This window comes from Siphateles boraxobius, unplaced genomic scaffold (genome assembly GCF_051911475.1).
Source record: "Siphateles boraxobius isolate OS27281-9 unplaced genomic scaffold, OSU_SipBor_1 11, whole genome shotgun sequence".
Classification (NCBI taxonomy): Eukaryota; Metazoa; Chordata; class Actinopteri; order Cypriniformes; family Leuciscidae; genus Siphateles; species Siphateles boraxobius.
Window position 1 is genome coordinate 13051145 of NW_027508711.1, and position 25183 is coordinate 13076327.

At 40.5% G+C, this 25183-nt stretch overlaps 2 long non-coding RNA genes across 2 annotated transcripts in view; both read right to left on the reverse strand.

Moving 5' to 3' along the window:
* Positions 1–24631, reverse strand: part of LOC143703444 (uncharacterized) — a 52851-nt gene extending 28220 nt beyond the window's left edge. Inside the window, exons 1-2 of the long non-coding RNA XR_013191051.1 lie at positions 24527–24631; positions 24095–24246 (exon numbers count right to left, since the gene is read on the reverse strand). This is a non-coding gene — a long non-coding RNA (uncharacterized LOC143703444). The remainder of the gene's footprint in view (positions 1–24094; positions 24247–24526) is intronic.
* LOC143703482 (uncharacterized) lies at positions 2669–3346 on the reverse strand. The gene is made up of 3 exons (XR_013191090.1): positions 3210–3346; positions 3017–3128; positions 2669–2938 (listed from the first exon to the last, which is right to left on the reverse strand). It is a non-coding gene; the product is annotated as an uncharacterized LOC143703482 (long non-coding RNA).
* Positions 24632–25183: the final 552 nt, after the last annotated feature.

Sequence of the window (25183 nt, forward strand, 5' to 3'; positions counted from 1 at the left end):
CATAATATTTAAATTAGGTCTGTGGCACAACACCAGAAAAGAGTAGCCTAAGGATTATACAAATTAAACAATGTCCCAATTGCTTTCACTCACTCGCCTTACTTTCCTATGCAATTTCCAGTAATTAGATCAAATTCAGTTTTTTGAACGAAGGAATACTTCCAGAGTTGATCATACAAAAATAACTGTTGATCCTGTCACATCGTCACATCGATCATCTGGGTTTAAGGTTATAGCGTGTAATGACTATTGACAGAAATGGGAGATTGATAAACATGCTGAAATTCAACATTTAAAACAAAAAATTCCAATTCCGATTATTCCTCTGCCAAAGCAGCGTACAGCTCTTCATTACGATCTCATGACTGACTGTGATTGTAGGCGATCGCCTCGTTCAGATAATGTTGCACAATTAAAATAAAATTGCCTAAACTGCGTCTGGCCATTATTTTCTGACAGCCGCGCGGAGAGACGGGGGGGGGGATTTAAATTACGTCCACCTGTGAATGCAGATACAATGGCTGGATTGCGTTTACATTACACATAGATCTGAGGGGTATTGCACAAAAGTAGAATTAAGAAAGCCAGGATAAAAGACCAGTCCCGGCTTGACCTAGTTTAATCAGTGCATCCTGGCTTAATCCGTTGCACGTTTGCTGAGCCAGGATGAGAACGCGCGGATATGTCAAGCCAGGTGTATATAGTTTGGATAAATGCACGTTCACGGCATTCTTTAAAAGATCACGAAATCGATCACAGAATCACCGATCCGAAAATGGACAAAACGCGTGCGGCATACTTTTCGCCTAATGAGCAACAGCTTCTTATGGAAACGTATGAAGAAGTTAAACATATAATATGTAAAAAAGGCAATACAGCTGCTGTAATAAAACAAAGAGAGAATGCATGGCAAACAATAGCGGACCGATTGAATGCGTAAGTAGTCCAAATAACCAGTGCTCCACTGAAACCCTCATAATTACAATTCAAGGAGTTACTTGTCATTTTCAAAAATAATTGTATACTTTGCCTTAAATGTGACCAGTGAACATGCATTTAACATGAAGAATAATTGCAAACACTTACCCACTATGTGTATCTATTTAGTTTATTTTGTCTATTATCTCTTTAATCTTTTTACTCTTATCTATTTGTATGTAGGTTTTGTTTTTAATTGATTTGATGTAATCTATAATCAGATATTTTGCTCTATTTTTATCCATCTAATCTATTTTATCATTTGTATCTATTCCTCTTAAAGAACAGACATGTCTGGCCAAAAAAGGACTTGGCAGCAAGTCAAGATTAAATACAAGAATATTTTGCAGGCTGGTAAGTGACTTGTTTGCGGAGAACATAGGTGACATGTTTGCTGACATTTTATTGTCTGTGCTGATTTTAGCAATAAAAAAAAAAGTCATATATCTGGTACGGGGGGTGGCCCTCCAACCCAAGACTTCACCCCAGCAGAGGAGCTGGCCCTGGACCTAAATAAAGGGAAGCCAGTGATTGAAGGGATCCAGGGAGGGACATCCACTGACTCTGGCCCAGCAAGGGATACTGGCCTCTTCATACAAAGTACATTATTGCCATACAACTGCACATGGAAAATATTGAAATCCATATATATTTTGTTTTGTAAACTGTGTGACTTTGCCTTATAGTGGCTGGTAGCACCCTTACACTTTTGGAGCCAACAGACTATGATTTGCCGGTGAGTACTCTTTATTAAATCATAGGCTTGGCATGTCCTGTCAAAAAATATCAATACAAGTATTGAAATGGCAGAGGGAAGCCACATCTACAGCAGTGGAGTGCACTTCTGCCGATGATGAGACCGTGTCGCTGGACTCCAGAAGGCTCGAGGTATTTTGTGAAAATAGACACATTTTTTATAAGTTCATAATAGATAAGAAGTCAGGGAAGTGGTACTAATAGAAAATATTATTTGTTACAGGATCCTGACATTGGGCAACCTGATAAGCAGCCTGGTAACATAGTGCGTATTGCCTAAAGTAAATTTAAATTATGCCAAAATTCTGCTATGCTAACTAAAAGGTCTTCACAGAATTCACAAACTGTCAGATATCTCTACACAACCCATCTAAAGAGACAGATCGAGCTGACAGAAGTCAAGATTGATGTGAACAAAAGAAAGCTGCAGGACATGGACCTTGAGATGCAAATTAAACACAAGACACTGAGGAAACTAGAACTGGAAATCCAGAAACTAGAAAGAGAAGTAAGTGACTTCAGTTCATACTGTAACCATGACTGTAACACAATGTATTAATCATATTTTTTTCTCTCCAAAGCTCCAAGCTGACAAGTGATAACAGCAAAATAATAAAAGAAAAATATTCCAAAACCATTGTGGTCTTGTAACTTTTTTTTATGAATGTCAAGTATATACTTTATATTTATTGATCCAGTGAAGTGGAACTAGAATTTGGGAAGATAACCACAGTGTGTGCTGCTGATTCCAAATAAAATGCATGTACACATGAAAAAGTTATATAGCCTGCATTATCGTTTATTAAGGGATGGGCTAAATCAAAACTAAATTAACTGAAATAATTTGCAATGTATTGTTCTCTAACCAGTCTTCCATTTCTGTTATCTGGGAATATGGCAGCATTGTCCCAATTAACATCCAAAGCAACTCTGGGAGCCCTTTCTTTTCTTAGGCTGGCAATATTGTGCAGCACTGTGCAGGCAACAGTCACATCACATGCTCTGTCTGGGGAGACCCTCAGGTGGTGCAGGCACTGAAATCGTGATTTCAGGAGGCCGAAGGTCATTTCAATTCGAGCCCTGGTTTTGGCATGGGCATGGTTGTAAGCTTGCTGTGCTGGGGTTTGGGGGTCTGTAAGGGGAGTCATCAGAAATGTCTCACAGGCATAGCCTTTGTCCCCCAGCAGCACACCAGAGAACTCACCTGCGAATACAAAACATAATTCTTACAAGTACTGTACCCTTGATGTTCAAGGTGCTTAAAAAAAATGGGGTGGCTTACCTAGAGAGAGTCTCTGGTAAATTCTACTTGCCCGAAAGATTCTGGAGTCATGGACTGAGCCAGGCCACTTTGCCTCTAAATTTGTGATAAGGCAGTCAGCATCACAGATCATCTGTAAAAATATATAGCCTATTAAGGTCATTTAATGCACAGAATAATTATGTTGCTGACAGTGACCATAACTCATTCTTACCTGAACATTGACACTGTGGAAGGATTTCCTGTTAACATAATCTCCCTCATGTGCCCCTGAGGGGCGTTGGATACGAATATGGGTGCAATCCACTGTACCAATTACATTAGGAAAAGCTGTAACACAAAATAATGAGTGTCATACTGTGACTATGCTAATGTAACATTTTGTAGTAATCTGTTATTATTCGTGTAACCTGCAATCTTGTAGAACTCCTCCTTGATGTGGATGAATCTTCTGTGACCAGGGAAGGTGATAAATATGTGCACAAGAGATTTCAATGCCAGACTTACATTTCTTATTGTGCGGCAAATAGTGGCTTTATTGAGGTTTTCTGCATCACCGACAGAATACAGAAACATGCCACTTGCAAAGAATCGCAGTGCTACGCAGTCCATCTGTGGGACAATGAGAGCATGGCTCCGTGCTGTCTTGTGCTGTATGTTTGGACCCAGCAGCCTACACAAATATCTGATGCCATCACCTGAGAATCTGTACCTCTCAGTCAGATATTCGTCTGAAAAGGCCAATGGGTCTGCCCTATCTCGGAAGACTCTTTCATGCCTGAATGCTCGTCTGAGTATTAAAACTTCCTCATCAACTACATCATCCAACAAAGGACAAGCCATTGTGAATAGGAAACACACAAATCTTTAGTCTATATATACTACATATTGACCTCGTTACGGACTTAATTGAAACCACATTTGCAACTTCATGAGCCATTTCTTATTATCTCATCAACTGCAAAAAAATTTTTTTCTCATTCAACAGTACATTTCTACTCTATACTTGCATATATAGATATACATAGTCTATATTCTATTTCTCATATTGTATAGTATAGTTATTTTGCACTGTGTTGGCATTCATTGTGGACAGCAAAGTAATAATTGCTCAGGAAAATCTGCTTTCCTCACTGGGTGTATGACAATAAACGCTTTAAATCTCGAATAATATATATATATTCATCAAACCTCTGACAGTGAAATGAACAGCAGTTTTCAATAATAACTAAAATAACAGTACGCATACTTAGATGAATGACAGTATATCTAGTATTTTAATGCAGGACCATGAAGTGACTAAAACACATTAATATCTAGTAGGATTTAGGGAGGAACTAGCCGATAAATCACTAGGATTAATCTTAGCCTGGTTGTTAGCCTGCTCCGGAGCAGGCTAGCTGCAAAGTGTAAATCTCCATAGTAACTTAATGTAGATTAATTTAGCCTCCCTTCATGCAACCAAGTAAGGGCTAAATTCAGCCAGGATAACTGGAAAATCCCAGCTTAATCCCTTATCTTGCTTTTGTGCAATACCCCCCTGATCACAATGCGTCCTCGACTACCTCTGAACCTGGACACGCTGATCGGATAACATTTCGATCAGAAATACGTTTACACTTGTCTTTTCAATGTGTATGTGGACAACATCCGGATACAGGTCGCATGTTAATGCCAAGTGTAAACGCAGCCTATAGACAGGAGCGACTCGATGCGCTTCAGGTCGGTCAAGTGCGAGATAAGATGTAAAGTGCTAAACTAAACATTTCCTATTTGACAGGTTTTTTTAGGTCATAAATGTTAAACGAATCACAAAAATAATCAGGCAAACTAATAAACTTTTGTCTATTTCCGCCATTTTTAACTGAAAATAGACCACTATGTGACGTGACTCATGTAATGTAACGTTAGCCTAATAATTAGTTTACTGTCATTGTGAGGGGACAAGACACATTAATCAGTGTACCCACGTGATCTTAAAAGCATTGAAAAATGATCTCAAATTAAGGCCTTAAAAGCCTTGAATTTGGTATACAAAGTCTTGGATTTCGTTACAAAGGTATTATATATTTTTTGCCTTTACTAGGATTAAGTTCATACCATAACAAAATTAACTGTTACTAAAAATTCATGCAACGTTGAGTGCACCTCACACTCCACGTCATAGCAGAAAGCGCGAAAGCGTGCGCACTGTTACTATGGTCAGAGCCGGATTAACCATTAGGGCAATTGGGCACTTGCCCAGGGGCCCACGACATCTAAGGGGCCCTGGGCACCAGGGGCGGAGTGGCAATCGGGAGAGTCGGGAGTTTCCCCGGTGGGCCGGTAGTGTTTCGAGGCCGCGAGGGCCGGTCTGATAAAATGTATTCATTGCAAGTTCGCCATGCACACTTGTGGCCCAAGCGAGGGGAAGAAAACAAATATTTTAGATAACGGAGCATATATTTGCACTTAGTGCCTGTCTTTTTAGCAAAAAGACGCCCTTCACGGAATAGCTACAGTGGCGCAGGTCGTAGCGCGTGAAGTGCTAGAAAGTAGCTTTTGATGCGCTCGACCCGAGTTCGAATCCGCCTTTTGCCGAACTCTCTCTTCTACCTTTTTTCCAACACATATGTGATGTAAAATGTATAACCTTACCTAACATAAAGGTCTATAGCATTATATTTTGCCAACGAACTAAACTCGAAACCATGATATGGCTTTGTGCCTTTATAAAACAGCACAAGACTTTAAGAATAGGCATCCTGTTTGTGCTCCGTGATTTAAAGAAAAGTGCACTCTTTGCTCACGCGATCAGCATGGTTATTTGGTGTTTTCTCCTAAATAAAAGCTCAAGGGTTTATTTCTTGCAAGTGAAGACTAAATGTAGTAAGTAATGTAGACTAAAATATACTTTTGAAATATTCATTTTCATTTATATATTACATATATAGGCTATATGGATTTTACGTCATAGGAATAATTATATAAATCATTATTACATTATTATAATAATTGTTTGGCATCCTAAAACAACATTGATAAAGTAATGTAGACTGAGACTCTCATAACTAAAAAGATGTTTAAGCCCTCTTTATTTTCCTGATACAAATCAATGCTTTTTCTTTGTTCAACGAGCAGTTCATGGGTTGAAGCTCTTAATTTTGATCCCTCAAAGAGCACGAGATTGATGCATTTAACCTTAAAATGTAAAAAAAATTATTGCGGGGGAGCATGCACCCGAACCCCCCTAGAGGCACACCCAACATAGTTTTACAAATTCCTATGGGAAAGAACAACCATTTATGAACTTTACTCCAGCATAGTACAACAAGGTTTCTTTTAAGTCAGTAAAACTGTAAATGCCATATTATAATATCCTTGGACAAAATATACATTTGGCCTGCCTAAGGGAGGGCCTACAAGACATTGTGCCCAGGGGCCTCTGAACTCTTAATCCGGTGTTGACTATGGTTAGTTGGCAAGTGAGTTACAGAATAAGTAGAGAACAAGAACAAGAACAAGTTCAAATCAATGAAGAGCACTGAGGCAAAGTTTCCAGATGTCTGTAGGTGTTGAAGAATAGGATGGAGAAGGCATGCCACTGCGTACTCCGTACCTCGTCTGGGTCTATATGCAAATTGATGTGGTTCCAGGTGTTGTCTGATAGTTGGCAAGATGAGGTGGAGGATTAATTTTTCCAAGCATTTCATGATTATGGGTGTGAGTGCAATTGGTCTATAGTGATTAGGCTCTAAGGGGCGTGGTTTCTTTGTAATAGGTACAATGGTCGAGGTTTTCCATAGGGTCGGTATTGAGGCTGTCCTATACGATTCCCAGAAGATGGTATGGAAAATAGGAGAAAGCTCCATGGAACAGAGCTTAAGCACCCTTGCTGAGATGCCGTCTGGCCCTGTTGCCTTGCCAGTTTTGCACCTGGCCAGCTGCTGTCGGACATCCTCCTCTGTGAAGGGAGAGTGCGTGGGGTTTTGGCATGGAAGGGCCCTGAGTAAGTCCTCACATGTGGCAGAATAGTCATGGGTGTCAAACCGAGCAAAAAAGTTATTTAGGGTGTTTGCAAAGGTTAATGGATCTGGTGCTGTGATGTGGTTCTGTTTTTGTTCCTGTCCAGTTAGTATTTTAACTCTTTGAAAAGCTTGTTTTGTGTTCATGTTACTGAATTCCTGCTCCATTTTATCTTTATATTTTATTTTTGCTTTACGAATGTCGTTTTTTGTCTGTCTATTAAGTAATTTGAGAGTGGCCCAATCCTTCTGCTTGAAAGCTTTTTGTTTTTGTTTGAGAGTGAGCTTGATATTAGGGGTGATCCAGGGCTTAGAATTTGGATATCTGGTGATATTCTTTGTCGGAATAGTTGTGGTGATGCAGAACTTTATGTAGCCTGTAATTAATGAAATCCGCTCATCCAAACTTCCCTGAAAAACATCCCAGTCAGTGCAGGCAAGAGAGCGCTGCAACTGTGCAATTGCATCCTCCGACCATTGGGTGATGCTGTGCGTTTGTGGCTTGATGCGCTTCAGTTCCGGTTTGTATTGCGGGAGAAGGAACACGACATTGTGGTCAGAGAAGCCGAGTGGAGGGTGAGCCCGAGCACTGAAAGCATCAGTTATATTACTGTAAGTCCAGAGTGTTCTCTTTTCTTGTGGGAACATCCACGTACTGTTGGAAGGACGGCAGTACGTCACCGAGGATACATTTATTAAAGTCCCCTAAAATAAACGCCGGTGCCTCAGGGTACTTGGCTAGCATGGAATTAGCCACCTCGGCTAGTATCTCCGCGGCTACCTTGATGTTAGCACTAGGAGGGATGTACGTACAGGTGACAACCACAGCGGGGAATTCCCTCGGGAGGTAAAAGGGACGCAAGGACAGGGTCAGCATCTCCATGTCTGGTGTGCATGCCCTATTATGGACTTTGATGTTATCACACCACCTGTTGTTAATGTACACACAGACCCCGCCACCTCTCCCTTTGCCTGACTGGCTAGTTCTATCGGCCCTTATGATGGTGAAGTGATCAAGACTGACCTCAGCGTCTGGGGTCTCCTCGTCCAGCCAGGATTCAGTCAGAGCGATAATACAGGCGTCTTTGAAGGCTCTCTCCATCAGGCACTTGGCGTGCAGGAGGTCCATTTTATTCCGGAGGGAGCGGACATTCGCCAGTATGATGGAAGGGAGAGGGGGTCTGAAGGGACGCTTCCGAAGTCTGGTTCGCACTCCGCCTCGTCTGCCTCTTCGCCTCAATTTTACCTCGGGCGGTAGTGTAATCGCAGGCTTCTGTTTGCACCAGATGGAGGATCGTAGCTGTAAAAGATCCTCACGGCTATAGGTGAGTAGTCCTCGGTCGCTGGTTTCTAGTGCCAGCACCGAGTGAATGTTAATAGTCCAAAATATTATAAGTGCGATTCTGATTGCCTTGTAGAGATCAAACATTGTGTAGACAGACGAGACTTAACAATAGACGAGAGACAGATTTCACAAAGGACTTCACGATAGCTATGGATCACAGACAGAATGTGTGTCGTCGCAGCAGAGCATGCGCCGGAACACCATCACCACCTGAGACAGAAACAAATGCAGAGAGAATCACAGTTAATTCTGATGTTTTCAACAGTTTCAAATTCAGACATGTGGAATTCTTTTCCTTTCTCCATTATCATGTCCATTGAAATATTAATTCCAGTTGTCACATGAAACCGAGTTTCATTGATCAGGTCTGAACTATTGCTGTTGTTTCAGTGCAGTGTGTGACACCTAAAAGCTGCTTCTGCAGTGGAGCCTTCACAGTCTGCTGTGTCATGAGCATTAGAGGTCCCGAGATCCCAGTTCTGCTGGGGAAAATTTCTGGATTAACCAGAGTTTTTCTCACTCATATTTTTATGAGATCAAATGGGTCGATGCCCATGGCTTTATTTCAAAGTTGCTCTCTTTACAGTCAGATCTGTGGGCAGAAATTAGTTCACCTGTTTGGGTGTTGCCTGCTTAGCATTTGCTTTTTTGTGGTGTCATTCACACAAGTGCAGATCTCTTGTGACATGCAAAAGGCTGTGATACTTCTGTTCCCATCCTCCTTGTAAAATTACTTCTCTGATCAGATTCAATTTTAGTTGGTGCGTCCCAGTTAAGGATGAATTTGGTTTGCTATTACCTGTGCCACACTTCTGGTTGTGTTTTTGTAAAGGCAAAAAAATAAAAGCACATCCCCTCCCCCTTTTGGCACTGGGTAGCAGGCCAATGAAGTCAAATTGTAAGGATTAAATGTCACACTTCTCCAATGAATGCCCTGTTTGGCGATTACAATATAATGTATATTATAATTTGAGTTATAATACACTTATATTATATTAAAAGGAATATAAATTAAATTATATTGTTTCTGGTCTCTAAAGAGTCTCTGGAACAACTTAGTTGTCAAAGTGTCAAAGCTGTACTGGTCCGTGCATTGTATGTACAACAACGGTCAGGCTGATAGCCAATGAGGAATTGTGTTGTTGTTAACACCCAATCAACTGCAAGCACATGCTAAACACATGGTCAAATCTCTGCTCATTCTCATGTCAATACATTTTAATATGAAAAGGTTTCTTGGCTCAGGGCTGATTAGAAGCACATTCGCGGTTTCTGATTTAGATTTCAAATGCCTGTTCATTTAATTTAGTCTTTTTAAAGACTACATAAAGGCAACGTGGCCATTTTAACGTTTGATTATTCCATTTACTCTATTTTAAATTCTCCCCGTTTTTAGATTAGCAAACTATGTCGCTTAGAGGTCCTCACGTTTTCTGTCTTAACGTTGGTCTCACGATCACAATCAGATCAGTTTCATCACAGAACAGAGGTAATTGGCTATATACCTGAGATTTGCCGTATTCACACGTACACAATCAAAGACACTTTCATAGCCCCCATGGAATTGCATCTGTCTGAATTTAATTTAGTCACTTTACCTCAGTAGAGGTTTTGGCCATCATCAAAGACGCTAGTCGATCAACTTCACTTCTCTTATAATGGCTTTGGAATGGCCAAGCCCGTGGTATCCCACGTCACACTTATCTGAAATAACGCTAAACCAAAATAGACAAGGCAGACGCACCTGAATCTAGGTCGGTCAAACAGCATTTCACTCTTCTAGACGGAAATAACTCGTCTTTGCAAACCAAGTACACTTGAACCTGTGTAGAATATTGGTCGTCACCAATCTGATCCAAAAATTGCGGTAACATACGAATCCGTTTTTAATTGGGAAAATAAGTGTAGAGCAATTCAGAATTAATTCAAACGTAACCCTAATTGTCGACTAAATGTAAGCGAAAAACAGCTCCCATAGAATGGAGAGGTAAAGTATGCGTTCTCTAAAGCTTGTTGTTTCTCTTTTGTAGATTTCAAATGCACTGTGAAAACACATTGTAACCACATGGCAATCCTATGCTCCTGTATAAGGGGGGAAACAAATTTCTCATAGACACGTTTACACAGTACACACAAGATACATGGCCTAGAATGCATGGCATCTACAGCCTTAACCTAAGTGCTATATCCAACACTTACAGTTAAGCAATCATGTGTTTCAAAGAATAAACTTAACTGCCTATCTGCACATATAGTAGCACAACCATAAAGTGTGTTCTATGAGCACAATTTGTTAAGTACAATTACAAATCTAAAAATACAAACGAAGCTTTTTAGTCCCATATCCTGTTAATCATTTTTTGGGAGACGCATCGTCATAGCATTTAGCTTAGCCGTGGAATCTGATGCATGGTCATAGCATTTAGCTTGGCCTTGGAATCTGACGCATGGTCATAGCATTTAGCTTAGCCTTGAAATCTAAATTTTAACCTGTGATCATAATGTAATCCTGTTTTTTCCCAAATTTGCTTTTCATAAACAAATGCATCGACTTGCCTTTTTATATAAAATCACATGTTTTCCGATTGTTTACAAACTTAGAATTTTCTTTCTGTTGTTTGCTCATTTTTAACCACGTGTTGCTTGTTTGTTTCAACAAGGCCATGCAACAATGGAGAAAAAATGCTGACTTTAAATCTTGAGGCTCAAATTTACAGCTCTTCATCGAGTATCAGAATTTAATTTGGAAGATGTTTTCCAATTTAGGTTTCGTTTCTTGTTGCGTATAGGCAAACAAGGATATCTTTAAAATCTATTAACAAGGGGTTTCATTCTTCATCTGCGCCGCCACTATCACGTCCTCACGTTTTTCAGTTCCGGACTAAACAAATGGCTTTCCGATCTGTAACAATGCAAACAACATTTTCTCAACACTTCTAAAAAAGGGGAGAAAAAGTTAACTTACCATAACGGCGGAAAAAAGAGAAGATGTTCAAACCTCAAGTTGATTTTAAAATCCCAATACTTTGCTGGATAAGACGTTGCTGTCACGGTGAGATGTGGAGATAAACCCAAACGCAGACAGTATAAAATAAGACACGGTTTAATGACAAAAACAGGAAAACAAAACCCACGAGGGGGCAAAACAGATGGAACACAGAATACCAGACTGACTAGACTAAACTGGGAAACAAATGAACAAGAAAACAAACAAGACTTCAAGAGATGCTAACAATGACTAGATGTACACAGGGTACTCACGATCAACGTATAACAATGAACCGACACAAGACAGCAAACACAAGGGGATTAAATAGGAAGACTAATCAAACATAACAGGTGACCCGGGTGAAACACTAATGACAGAATCAGGATAACAAGGGGGCGGGGTAACGAGACAACACAAGCACATGACCAAAACACAAGGCCATGTGCTTGCACACAGAACATGGGTCTGTCATGATCCTGCCAAAATACTAGAACTCACAGACCTGATGGCAGAATCATGACAGTACCCCCTCCTTAAAGAGCGGCTACCAGACGCTCCCCAAGGAGACATTAAACGCGGGACAAGACTGACAGAGACATAGACCAGACCCAACAAAACATGACAAATAATAACAGGGGCATACAAGCGTGAACAAGGACCGGGTTGGGGTGAAACATCAGAAAAAATAAACAAGGAAGGGGAGGCGGAGGGACAACAGAGTCTTTGAGCGAGAATCCAGGGTGGGTGGGCGGGACGGTGATCTTGGAACTACAGGGTGTGGGCTTAGGACGGGGGACCCGAACGGACTTGGGTGGAGTGGTGTGAGTAGACGGAGAAACAGTCCTAGGTTGAACCATGACGGGGGAAACAAACGGGAGTCCGGGGGCAGTAGAGACAGGGACACACGAGGAGACAGTCCGGGGACTTCTGACGGGGAACGTGGTTGGTGATGGGACAGGACTGGGTGCCGCGCTCACGGCGACGGGCTCTGGAACAGCGCTTGCCGTAGCGGGCTCTGGAACAGCGCTTGCCGTAGCGGGCTCTGGAACAGCGCTTGCCGTAGCGGGCTCTGGAACAGCGCTTGCCGTAGCGGGCTCTGGAACAGCGCTTGCCGTAGCGGGCTCTGGAACAGCGCTTGCCGTAGCGGGCTCTGGAACAGCGCTTGCCGTAGCGGGCTCTGGAACAGCGCTTGCCATAGCGGGCTCTGGAACAGCGCTTGCCGTAGCGGGCTCTGGAACAGCGCTTGCCGTAGCGGGCTCTGGAACAGCGCTTGCCGTAGCGGGCTCTGGAACAGCGCTTGCCGTAGCGGGCTCTGGAACAGCGCTTGCCGTAGCGGGCTCTGGAACAGCGCTTGCCGTAGCGGGCTCTGGAACAGCGCTTGCCGTAGCGGGCTCTGGAACAGCGCTTGCCGTAGCGGGCTCTGGAACAGCGCTTGCCGTAGCGGGCTCTGGAACAGCGCTTGCCGTAGCGGGCTCTGGAACAGCGCTTGCCGTAGCGGGCTCTGGAACAGCGCTTGCCGTAGCGGGCTCTGGAACAGCGCTTGCCGTAGCGGGCTCTGGAACAGCGCTTGCCGTAGCGGGCTCTGGAACGGGCACTGGGTTCAGCTCCGAAACACCGAACACCGGCCTCTCTAAGATCCGAGCCAGACGCTCCAGATAGTCCCAGCTCAGGAAGGCAGACGGGGCGTGAACAGTCTCTAGCTGGACAGACGGGGCGTGAACAGTCTCTAGCTGGACAGACAGGACGTGAACTGTCTCTGGCTGGGCAGACGCAGGTCTCCTCCTCTTCTTCCTCCTGATTCGCGGAGCCGATGATGCCTCGGGAGTCGAACTGGGACGAGTCTGTTCTCAAGCCTCACGAAGCCTAACCTCAGATCCTCCGGGATCACCGGCAGACAGGCAGGAGGTGACGACACCATGGGACCCTGTGACTCCCGACGAACCAAGCAGTCCACCATGTCCCGGAACGGGCGGTGGGCCAGCCTCTCCCGTTCCGCCAGAGGTGGAGGAACTTTGAGACCCGCGATAAGGTAACGGTTGACCTGGCTCTCCGGTAAAAAATTTATCTTTGCCTCCACGCCCTGAGCATATCCTCTCAGGGACCTCTCTCCCTGGGGAGGGAAAGGAAGCTTGCCCAACTTGCTGCCGTTGATAGCTGACTGCCACCATAGTTCCTGGTCAGCTGATTGTTGTTGTTGTGGGGATGACATACTGTCCGCTGGGTTCAGAATGGGTCGGTTCATTCTGTCACGGTGAGATGTGGAGATAAACCCAAACGCAGACAGTATAAAATAAGACACGGTTTAATGACAAAAACAGGAAAACAAAACCCACGAGGGGGCAAAACAGATGGAACACAGAATACCAGACTGACTAGACTAAACTGGGAAACAAATGAACAAGAAAACAAACAAGACTTCAAGAGATGCTAACAATGACTAGATGTACACAGGGTACTCACGATCAACGTATAACAATGAACCGACACAAGACAGCAAACACAAGGGGATTAAATAGGAAGACTAATCAAACATAACAGGTGACCCGGGTGAAATACTAATGACAGAATCAGGATAACAAGGGGGCGGGGTAACGAGACAACACAAGCACATGACCAAAACACAAGGCCATGTGCTTGCACACAGAACATGGGTCTGTCATGATCCTGCCAAAATACTAGAACTCACAGACCTGATGGCAGAATCATGACAGTTGCTCGCTTGTGATGCGAGATCACGTCGAGGTCACCACTTTGTATGGTTGTCTAACTCGATCCAATGGCGGTAATCGAATTAGCGGTGAAGGTCTTTGCGTGTTACTGTCTTTTCTCGCGACAAAGTATTTTTGGTTAAATGCAATACATTTTATCTTATGTATTAACTCGTTTCATCTGACTCCATAAAATGAAAAGGTTTTTCAATGATATCTGTGCATCATTAAATGTGAGCGAATGTTATACTATTCTTTTAAACTCTTGAATGAAAATAATGTCAAAGTCAATTACAATAATCAAATGTCATTATTTAATATGTCAGGTAAATGTATCATTATAATTTCATAATCAATTCAAGGATAATCAATGCAAAACATCAAATGCTCTAGAACAAAGGAAAAAGTTTACCCGACAAGAAATACGTGAGGCAGAGAGTCTCGCAACTCTCAGCCTCACGGGCCGATCTCAGATATAGAAAAAGGCCCTGAGCTCTCGCTGCGTTTCATTATATACCCAGGCCTCATTTCAAATCTAAACATCATTCACAGTGGAATTTTACCTGTAAGTCACCATTTGCTAGCAGTGGAAAATTAGCATTCAGTCAAATGGTCGAAGGTGTTAACTCAAAGACACACCCTCCAGTATTGGACGGTGTGGAAGATATTTCTAAACTTCCTAAGAACTTTATTACCTTTTGGGTTTACTTCTTTGGGAATGAGACATTTGTACCAGTCGTACCGAGACATTTCAAATAATACCAAATATGTATAAAACTAGATGATAATCATTCACATTAAACCATTTAGATTCCTGTGTGAGTTTGGGAGATCTCTGCCAGGATGAAGAATGGGGGAGAGAAATGTAGATTAGGATGAGGGAGGTGAGACCTTCGTCTCAATAGTGCATGAGGGGGAGTTCAAATGTTAATTTCCTTTGTTTTCTCAGAGAGTGGCCCTCTCTTAAAGTCCTTCAAGTTTTTCCAGTCTTACACATGCCACGCTCAAAATTGCTTAAATCACCTTTCTTTCCCATTCTGACATTCAGTTTGGAGTTCAAGAGATTGTCTTGACCAGGACCACACCCCTAAATGCATTGAAGCAACTGCAATGTGATTCGTTGATTAGATAATTGCATTAATGAGAAATTGAATGGGTGTTCCTAATAATCCTGTAGGTGAGTGTATATACTGTATACACACACTATTTGACAAAAGTTAAGGGACACCTGCCTTTACGTGCACATGAACTTTAATTACATTCCATTCTTAATCCGTAGGGTTTGATATGGACTTGGCCCACCCTTTGCAGCTAAAACAGCTTCAACTCTTCTGGGAAGGCTTTCCACAAGATTTAGTATTGTGTTTATGGGAATATTTGACCATTCTTCAAAAAGCACATTTGTGAGGTCAGGCACTGATGTTGGATGAGAAGGCCTGGCTCTCAGTCTCTGCTCTAATTCATCCCAAAGGTGTTCACTATCAGGTTGAGGTCAGGACTCTGCAGGCCAGTCAAGTTCCTCCACACTAGTTCAACATGCTAGTTCAACTCCACTAATGCCAACATAGTTTTCTAGTCTATTTAAAATAATGTTGTGGTCGATAGTGTAAAATGCAGCACTAAGATCGAGTAACACTAATAGAGAGAGATACAACCACGATCGGACGATAAGAGCAAATCATTTGTGACTCTAATGAGAGCTGTCTCAGTACAATGATACTGTCTAAATCCTGATTGAAAATCCTCGCAGATACCATTTCTTTCTAAAAAGGAACATACAGTAGTTGTGAAGATACTGCCTTTTTTAGTTTCTTTGACAGAACAGGTATATTCGAGATCGGCCAGTAATTGACTAATTCTGTAGGATCAAGTTGTGTTTTTTTAACAAGTGGTTTAATCATAGCCAGCTTAAAATATTTTGGTACGTATCCTAAGGACAAAGATGAATTAATGATATTAAGAAGAGGATCTATGACCTCTGGAAGCATCTCTTTCAGTAGTTTAGTCGGTATAGGGTCTAACATACATGTTGTCTATTTAGATGATTTAACGAGTTTATAAAATGCACCCTCTCCTATAGCAATGAATGAATCGAATTTTTCATCAGGGAGACTGCACTGCATTGTCTGATTGTAGTCTACTGTAGTAGACGGTTGCATAGTTATAATTTTCTCCATGATATTATCAATCTTGTAAGTAAAAATGTTCATAAAGTTATTACTGCTGTGCTGCTTGGACATGTCTGGACTTCAAGCTTTATTTTTCGTTAGTTTAGCCACTGTTTCAAATAAATACCTAGGGTTTTGTTTATTTCTTCTAATAGGGTTGAAAAATAAGCAGATCTGGCAGTTTTTAAGGCCTCTCTGTATGCAATCATGCTCTCTTTCCATGAAAATCGAAATACCTCTAGTTTTGTTTTCTTCCAGTTTCGCTCCCTTTTTCTGGCCGCTCTCTTAAGGGCCTGATTGTGCTCATTGTACCATGGTTTTGGACTATTTTCTTTAATCTTCTTTAAGCGCAAAGGAGCAACTGTGTCTAAAGTGCTGGAAAAGAGAGTCTAACATATTTTTAGTACTATTGGTGATTTTTTTTTCTTTTTTTTCTAGAAACTGGCAAAGAACCGTCATTTGAACATGTAGCCACATCAATACTACTTGGTAGCTCAACAACTGCATTCTGAGCAGCACTATCTTAAACATGTAGAAGAAATTAATTTCTTCTTTCATGAACTATTCAAATGTTTGTGGAATCCTGAAAATGTACCAAATTCTACACAGCAACCTGCTTGAACACATTTAAGATGAAGTGATTTGCCAGGCAACAGTCCATGGATTAAATTAAGATGTGGAACAAGCACATTTGTGTTCTCAAATTCAGCAAGAACAAACAAAGCAGATCATTTTTTTTTTTTTTTACTGACAATCAGCTCTAATGGTGCTTTGCGGTTCAGGGCTTCCGTACTTCCATATGTTCCCGAAGCCAAATACCTTTTTTTTAAATCTCTATGCAATAATGAGTGAAGTGAATGAGTGAGAGTAAAAATTAAAGGAGCGCAAATCCATCTATGCGTGCATCTCAAATCAGAGTTTGGCAAGATTAATATCAACTCAAATAGACTACCGCTACATGTTCTACGATATGATATCGTATATTATTGTACGTGTATTTAAATTATTTTAAGCCTTGTACAATTTGATAGGCTACTCGAATTAATGGAATAAGCACAGCACGGTCACAAATCAAACAGCTTTTTTTATTGCCATCTCTGCTCCGTCTCAGCAACCAAACCAGCTCTAATAACCAATAATCAACTAAGATTCATATACATTAATTCATTACTACTTGATTTGTCTATTTAAACATTTTAAACTTTGTATGATCTGTATTCTAACTGTTAGAGGCTCCGGTTCCCATATGAACCTGAGACAGCACATGCGCATTGGTTTGTCTGGCCTGAAAAATAAGTGTTTGGTGGGACTGATGTGGGGGCTTTTACACTGGGCTCGTTTGCTCGTCGGCCAAGCACGATTGTTCCCGACGCCCCCCGCAACGTTGGTCTGGTTTCACACTCAACTTGATTCTATCGAACTCTGGTGCATTTGCGTGCAAACGTGCACGGCGCATGATAGAAAACACGACGCGGGTCAATTTATTGTTTTTTATTAATTTGGTGCTGTTATGCATAGCTGAGTAAACAACACAGGTTTACTATGTGTCTGTGTGTGTGTATGTGTTGGATAAGTTGTCTTTCCGCTGCTTGCAAATGCACTCAAAAAAATATATTGTTGAATTAACGTGATTTAATCGTAGCACCCATTATGCATCTAATCAAATCAAGTTAACTTGGACTACTTTGAATATTTTATATGAACACAATATACATTTGTAGATTCAACATGGTTTTAATATGTCAATGTAACTTCTTTACAACTAATTGAATCAAAATGTTTGTATTATGTTAGTCTAATCAAATGTATTCTAATCCACTCAATGTCAGTAAAGCACTTCAGTTCAACAAAACACTGCCTTGTTACATAAACTAGTTAATGTCTTGTTCTGGTAGTTTAATGAATAGCTATCTTGTTGTTTCATTACATTTGTTTTAGATGACAGCACTAAGAAGCATGCCATTACCAAAACTAAGTAATCTACTAAAAAAAGCACAGAAAACATGCAAACAATTTAAACATTTTTTTTTTTTTTAATTGGGCTTTCACATGCACCAATCAAGTTTAAACTGCTTTCTTCACTTTAAGTCTCCAATCCATTTGAGTGTTTGTAACAGAATGTATAAGAGACATTTAGCTAATAAAATCTTGGCTCTTGAGAAAACTGATCCCCAAGCAACGCTTGTAGAACTCTAACCCATTTTTAATTAAGCCATTTTTTTTGTAAATAAGCATGAATGAACTTGAATTTAACAAAAACAATTGAAACATTTTGAGCTGTAAAATAATATTGTAAAATATATTCTGATGCAATACTATTTAAAAAAAATAATAATAATAATTTGTAAGTTAAACCTTGGCCTGACACAAAAAATGGTTTAAACAACATTTTAACATTTAAACAAACATTAATGAACATGAATTTATAACATAAAAACAAACGTTTGTTAGCGTAACATTTTTTGAGCTGTAAAATAATAATAAAAAAGATAGTCTGATGTACTACTATAAAAAAAATTAAAATACTTGCAGCAACTTGCTGATATCGCATGAAAATTTTGTTAATTATAAATTCCCAGTGTAGATATAATGCTTCACATCTGAAAATAAACAACATAATACTGTGCATTAGTGACTGCTCCACTCCCAGAAAATATTTGTAAGTGTGTAACAACTACTTCAGCCAGTTGTCCCTTTGGTAAAACACTGTTTTAGTCTCAGTCCATTTAAAAGCTCGATTACTCCAGCACCATAGACAGTTGCCTATAAAAGTGCTTCTTTCCAACTGAAAATGTGCATCTTCCTGTTTGGAGGAACTGTGCCAAAAATAAGTTGTCCATATACATAAACTCCAAGTGCATTTTGTTTGACTTTGTCTTTTTCAAGCTCACTTACTCCAAAAGCTTGTTTTTGAGGAACTGTGCCTTGGATGACAACATCTGTCCATTTAGATTTAGAAAGATCTTCAGCAAGACTTCAAAAGTGCATTTGAGCTCTTGTGGGTAGCTCAGGTTCAAACAGTATATCAGTATATCAGTCCAAATAACAGAGCACAAGCCTGTGCAATGCTATTCAAGTCACTGAGGACTTCCACACCTTCAATTAGGACACCAATGTCTGCTGGGTCATCGTCAGGCAGCGCTCCCTCCTTCAGTATGACATACACTCCCATCACAGTTTGCTCCATGGTACTTTGTGACTCAAAGTCTGAATCCTGTGGGATGAAATACATGAAAGATCACAAACAAAAATTAGCTCAAATATTTATTACAAGAATTGCACACTTATACACTCACTGACCACTTTATTAGGTACACCTGCAAAGTAGACTTCAATCCAATACAGGAGCTCTGCTGTGTATTCTACATCTACAAAGTTATAATTTCTCAGATTTTAACCTGAAACAGTCAGAAAGGTGAAATTTCTACTGTTCATTATTGACAGTGGTTGCTGGAGTGTTATTGTAGTGCATTATATTAAGATTGTTATAATTTAACTGGCCATAAACTAGGTAGCTAAACATTAGAAACATCTAAGCATATAATGCACAGCAATAAAACAAAAGCATGCAGTTTCTGATGCCATTTAATTTTTATTAGTAAATTAGGCCCCAAATGAGCTCAACCAATATGAATAAAAAATGTATTGGTTTAGAACATCAACCAATTCACATAAGAACTTTGTCATGGTGTACCATCAGTTTCCTATAAATTACAAATTTGTCCAGCTCAGTAATTTGACAGTTGTGTGTTCTCTCATGTCACATGTTTGTTGTTGCAAATAGGGAAAAACATGGCCCAAATACAGATTCAATGGGCCTTTGAAACTGTATTTTCTCATCAACTCCCCAAATATGCCTTCACCAGTTTTTCAGGGTCTTCATTCAAGTAGGTGCACAGAGACTTGATGTAGGGGAGAGCGGGGCACAACCTAACACATTTTGTTAGATTCAAGTTAGATTCAACTTTTTTTTACACAAGCAACATACACATCTCTGCTACAAATGAACACTTAAAGTTTTTTTCTAGGGCCTACTATTTTCGTACAGTTGCACTGAAAGTGACAGAAGTGCAAATGTTACAACTTACCCCATATGCGGGTTTAATTGTAACAGACAGAGGGTTAGTTGTAACACTTGTGTGTAACACATAATTCAGTACTATTTTATCTGTATAGTTTGATATTGTTTGTACATCTGTATAGATAGATATCCATAAATCCATCCCTCATCCAATCATCCTTCTATTATGGATCAATATCATGGATAGAGATATAGGACTGGACAGTTTTGCAATAAATAAATAAATAAATAAATAAATAAAATAAAATATTGTAATTGCAGTTGAATTACATTTGTGTGTGGCAGCTGCATGTAAAAAAATTTTATTATTAAAAAATATTATTATATATTATTATTAAAAATATTATTATTATTAGTAATAATAATAAAAATGAGCTTAAAATCTAATTTTAAAGGGTTTATTGCATTAAAAACAGGCTATATTTGTAATAAATAAACAAGTGATCAATGCATAGTAAACTAAATAAAAAAAATGTAATTCCAAAATTGTTTGTGAAAGTCCAACAAAGTTAAATATATAAATAAATACTCAAACCTGAAAAGTTGTGTGGCTCCCTGATTTCATTTGATTATCATTGTACACTTGGCGGCTTAGTTGTAACACTGCGCTACAACTAACCCCGCTGTGTAAAAAATATTTTAAGCTTAGCTAACAGTTTCTATGAGTTGCTGACATGTTTCAAAACGGTGCTATGTTTTAGCCCACAAGACAGTGATTAAGGCAATATAAAGTTAGATTTGGAAACGTACACACCCACGTCAGAAACCGAAAAAAACCTATGATGAAAAAATGTACTTGCATGGTGTAAAAACACTCTTTGTCCAGAATCTTTACGAAATATTATCAAAATTTTCCACAAGTTCGCGGGAGACCGTCTTCTGGCAGCGAGAGAAAAAGGGCGGAAACACAACCGGCTTGATCCTGACTAACTATGTAAAAGGTCCGTGTTACATTTAACCCCGCGTTATGTTGTGCCCCGCGCTCCCCTATAGTATCATCCTGTGGGGTGTACAAGATTTACTCAAACTTCAGTGGTGGCACAGCTAAAGAGTACTGTTTGGGAAGAAAATGCCAAACTGCATCCGTCTTTCCATCTGCATTGAGAATGACTATATTACAGCCATTTATCAATACAAACCTTGGAGATGGCATCCATGATCTGTGTGATTTTCTTTCCTGCTTGCCCGCCTTTTCTACTGAAGATCTCCATCAATCGTGGGGAGTACCGGTCAAGCTCAGTGTGACGAAGCGGTATAGGAATTTAATAAATAGTTTTGTTAATGGTGATAATTGTCGACTACACCACCATGAATAACTCAGGGAATATCAAAATAACCCGGCAGTTAGAAATAGGTCACACAGGTTCGCGTGTGCCAGGAAGGTCAGAGACATGTACAAACAATTTACAAAAATAGTTTTTATTGGCCTATAAAATATAGTTAAAAATAGTATATTCTTGTTAAAAAGGGAGCGCGCAGCGCTACATGCACAAATAATGGCAATTAACAAAAAAGATAATCACAAATGACAATATATAATGGCCACACCAGCACAGTCCTCTACCCACGAGGGTAGAAGGAACTGCAAGAAGATCTACAAATACAATTCACAGATGTTGGACAGACAACGAATGATCATACCAAACCACCAGGCTGGGTCTGCCGGCGGAAGGACCACTTAATGGCTTTTCCAAAAGCACAATCCTACTCACGGCACACGTCACCGTGCACTAGATCACACACACAGGCACTCCAAAAAAGTGTCACCCACTGCAACACCACCACTATCACCATGCACGAGAAGGTCCTTCCGCCTGGCCACCTCAGTTCCTGAGAAAACAAATACACTTGAGTTTAATAAAACCCCAAAATAACCACAGAAAATATCACAAACAAGACAAAATAGACATATGCAACGATCAGGTCGATGATGACACCCAGTTAGATGACAGCAAAATCTGACTATAATACACACAGCTGAACTAAGGAAAATAATTACAGAAAAATCAAGCTGATGCAGCACACACACACTGGTTCTCGTACAAATGACAGTCAGTTATAACTTTGCGATCACTCAAAAAGGAAGTAGACGTTACAAATCCTGTTAATGTGTTTATAAAACACGTCAAGTTGCAATCACAGCGATCCGGAGAGCAGCGTGAACACCGTAGTTATTGACTCGGATTCACATAAAAGCACAATCACTGCAGAAACGAGGAGAAAATCGATCCTGAGGATGATAAAACGATCCTGAGGACGAGAGGGAAGACCCGCGCCCTAAAGGAAGCGAGAGGTTACTAGTACTCTTTCCACTATAATTTTCCTGCCATCTTACATAACACTTACCGCAAGAGGGTATCACTTCACATATAATTCCCACAGCTATTGTTTACAGCAATCAAAACCGGCGATTAGCTGAGGTACAGGAAGCAACATATTAATCGTAACATAGCGACCCATTATACCACACGCCGTTATAAGCCACCATTCAATACAGCGACAAATCAATACAGCGCTTACATACCTGAAAGGTTGGCAGACACCCACTCTGAGCCTGCGGAGTGCACCGTCGGAAAAGTACTAATGTACGCGCTGCAATCTAAAGAAATGCAACACATCAGTAGCAGAGGTGGGGGACTCGAGTCACAATTTTCAGGACTTGTGACTTGCTTGATTAAAGTACGAAAATGACTTGACTTGACTTTGACTTGAGAACAAGTTACTTGAGACTTGACTTGACTTGAAGTGGAAGACTCGACAATGACTTGAACTTATAATAAACAAACAGCAATACAATTAATTTAAAAAAATATATATATATATATATATATATATGTATATATATATATATTGTGACGTCAGCATCACTATCGGCATCTGTGCCTTTAACGCTGCTCAATTCAAACCGCGCCAAATATGGCAGACAGTAGTCGAGTCCCACAAATTGTCTCGTTTGGTTATACAGGCTTTGAACTGGACCGTGCCTATAAAAAAAAATTGCCAGTTGCAAAATATGCAAGGCACGAATATCCGACACAACAACCACAACGTCAAATTTCGTTCGACATATCAAGAAGAACCACAAGGAAAGGTAAGAAAGTAATCTCTTTATAGTCGCTCAGTTAGACTAGATCTACTTTATAACGATTACTAATGTAATGAATTAATCTTTTCTGTTTGTATTAATTTGGCCTTGATGGCATATTATGTTTTTTTCTTATTAGAAATGTGACCATGGCATTATCATTATACTGTTACGTCTCGTAAAAAGATGTAACTTATTGGGGAATTTGACTATAACAGCGGCGTAGCCTGAATTTTTTAATGTTGATTGGCATCTTAAAATGAGCGAGCAATTCAATATTACATGTATGTATTAAATGTGCGCATTTTCAAGTTTGTGGACTGCGTGTGGAAACTATAAAGCATTGCGCATAACGTTACTGCATGACAGGCTAACATGGAGGCGCCGATGTGATCACTAGCACGCCACGCACCTAAACATTTCTAAGGGGCTGTTTAACTAGGGTTGCCAACCGTTCCATATAATACAGAATCGTTCCGTATTTGACACATAAAAGTCTTGTTCCGTATTGAACTGACACGGAACGCACTTTGTTCCGTATTTTCGAGTATCAATTCAGTGCAAATCCATGACGGACCCTTAGCTTCTATTCTAATATATATGTCAGACAGACTATGAATGAACGAAGACCTGCTTTAATGCAAAATTCGGGGACTTGGCGCCCCCTTGGCGGGCTCTGACCCGCGCTCGCGCCATTGGATGTGCAGTTGCCGCATCACAGCCTATCTGTGCGTTCACACCGCCGCCGGCGAGAGCGTCAAAGTGGCCGGAAGTCATTCATTTTCAATGAGAGCCGGCGGCGAGCTCCGGCGAGAGCGGCGCGACGCGTCTTGGACGATGAGAGCGGCGAGGAGAGTTGAAGTCAGGTCAACTTTATGGTAATAAGCAATGACGCGGTTCGGCGGCAACGGGCGGCAACCAATCGGAATATAGAAGTGCTCCGTTTGAGAGGAGTCCAGAGAACGCAGTCCTGTAAACTTTGGTTCCGACCACATTAGTTCCCAAGCAAAATTGAGGAGGTTGATCATTTGAATTTGATAAGAAGGCGCGCAACACTATTTATAGGCAATATTTTCGCGCTAGAACGCTTGTTTTTCAGCAGGAATGTAAATTATAATAGCACTTAACCATGAACACAAATGCCACACCACACAAATGGCTTTTAATTTGTTTATTTCATTAGCAAACATGTCACTATAATTGTTAAGTTTTTTCCATCGATCAATTTTCTGCAAAAATAACGATCGACATGATTGATGCTTTGTGGCCCCTTTAAATACAGTTGTAAAAATGACCACGCGTTCGATCTACGTCAGAGCATCAGAGCGTCCACGAATCTTTCCACGGCGTCGCTGGCAGGGCGGCGAGAGCGAATTTTGCCGCTCTCGCCGGCGGCGGTGTGAACGTACAGTAAGAGCGAGACAGACGGCATAGATATATGCAGCATAGATATATACACGGCTGTGTAGCTGCAAATGCATTTTACATATAGGCTTCAGTAAATCGAGGAAAAGGAGTTTCCGAAGACATTTGTTGGCTATGATAAGAAAAACTACTAAATTAAAAAAAAAATTTTTTTGCACTTGAAAGAACATTCTAGAAGTCTCATTCTATTGATTAAGTTCGCACAAGGCTACAGAAAACTGTTGTGGTTGGCAACCCTATGTTTAACGTTACACCTGGCCACTTCATGCGTTTTCTCAGATCGGATAGCTGATTCTGATTTATCAAAACGATTCCATTTACACTTGGTCACATAAATGTGGTTTTGCAAATTGATTTTCCTTAAATTACATTATTTTTAAAAA